We start from the raw sequence: 2,081 nt of genomic DNA on the forward strand, positions 1-2,081 counted from the left end.
CATCAAACCCGCTAAGACGCAGATTGTGTCATGTGAAACTGTGCTATACGCACTCGCCACTCTCAAGCACATGAGACGATAGGTACTTTCGAGCTTACCTAGGTAGCTTTTGGTACCTAACGTCAATGACGATACCTTAGTATGGACTGGACCACATTGGCTAATAGCCTTCGCTTGCTGCCATATACCGCAGAGCTATTAGATATCATACGAGACAATGCCGAAATAGCCGTGGAAGCCTTCTTGCAGGCATAGTCGACGTGGCTCCCGAACTTGAGTTTGTCGACCATGACTCGCAGGAGTTTTAAGAACCGCGTTGACGAAATAGTGCAGTCCCCGAAGCTGATATTTGCTTGCTGCATCGACTCGCGGTTGTTCACCGCGATAACCTCCGTTTTGTGATGCGCTAGCTACAATCGAAGGGAGCGCATCCAAACAATGCTTATAGAGTGGGCAGCTGTCAACTCTACCTCTCTGATAGATCCACCGTAGACTTCCAAGGTGATATCGTCCGCAAAGCCGACAATCACCACCCCTACCGGGAACTTTAGCCTCAACACCTCGTCATACATGACGATCCACAACACCGGGCCCAGTATGGAACCTTGCGGAACCCCGCGGTGATTGGAACGCACTTCTAACCCTCCTCCGTGTTGTAGCATAGCACACGTGCAGTGCTGAAAAGTTCATAGCAGCAAAAAACTCAATGAGATTTCAAGCACGAGTGTACCCCATTAGGCATACGGAGGATAGGCATACGGACACTAGGCATATGGACGATAGGCATAATAGACGTTAGGCATAATGGACTTTATGTATAATGGACGTTAGGCATAATGGACGATAGGCATAATGGATGTTAGGCATAATGGACGATAGGCATAATGAACAATGTTTTTGTTTATGGGATACGAGACCACTGCACTTAGATCTATAGTGGTAGATCTACACGGGTGATAGGGAATGGACGTGCGGAAGTCATAACGGACGTTTGGCAATTTGCCGTTAGCTTGTAAGCGGTCTAATCAACTCAGTTTAAAAGTGCATTGCATATGGTATGAGTCAGATTACATACGGGTGACTGAAATACAAAAGAATTGTATATTCAAGTTAAGTCTGCTAATGGTAAGAATCTGACTTTCAAGAAAGGTTGTCAGATGTAGAATCTTAATGCCACATGCAGAAACCTATTTATGAAACTGAAGGAAACCTGTAGGGTGTATCCCAGTTTTATATTCTCATTCGAATGCTCCTTATTCAAGTGACTTGCACTTCTTCCTGCAATAGGTAGCAATTATCAAATATATTATGATGTATCACATGCCAAAAGCACCTTGTTTTATTTTTCAGACACATAAACCGGCTAACTACTTAATAAATAGGTTTACTCACTGTTCGTGCAAATAAATGATCAAATAGCAATGAAAACCGTAGTTAAACAATATTTTCTGTAATAATTGCTATTGAATCCCAACTGTTTTAACGTAATGTGTGCCCCCTGAAGACGCGAATGTGTTAGCAAAGCCCTATATACTGCCCTTACTCGCTAACACTCCTTCGGACTCAACTAAGGGATAACCCCTACTAGTCAGTAAACCTAGGAAAACGCATGCCCCTAAATAGAGGTGATTTCTGCAGGGGGGCTGCCCCCCGCAGTGACCGGCGCTTCCGACGGCTGGTCGCCGGCGAATACTCGCGGCCTTCGGCCGTCTCGCCTTGAATCATCGAGAAAATGTTTGCTACTCACACGGTAAATAGGTCTCGAACGTTAACCCATTTCCTCCCAGCGTTGCGAAAACGCAACGCACCCTGCTCTCGATTTTAAAGAAGGCTAGGTTTGAGATACCAAATTGGACCCTAAAAAACAAAGAAAGATCGGGAAAAAATTTAATCGACCTGTTTTTGCTTAAAGCTTAGATGTTAACAAAATTACAGCCATGGGGTCAGTCCCGGCGTAGTGGTTAGCATTCACGACTCTCACGCCGAGGACCCGGGTTCAAATCCCAACCCCGCAAAAGTCACAAATGACCCAAGCTGTTAAAGTGACTATAATCTAACAAAAAAAAATTACAGCCTTGTAA

The sequence above is a fragment of the Sabethes cyaneus genome, chromosome 2, assembly GCF_943734655.1.
Source record: "Sabethes cyaneus chromosome 2, idSabCyanKW18_F2, whole genome shotgun sequence".
NCBI classification, from domain to species: Eukaryota; Metazoa; Arthropoda; class Insecta; order Diptera; family Culicidae; genus Sabethes; species Sabethes cyaneus.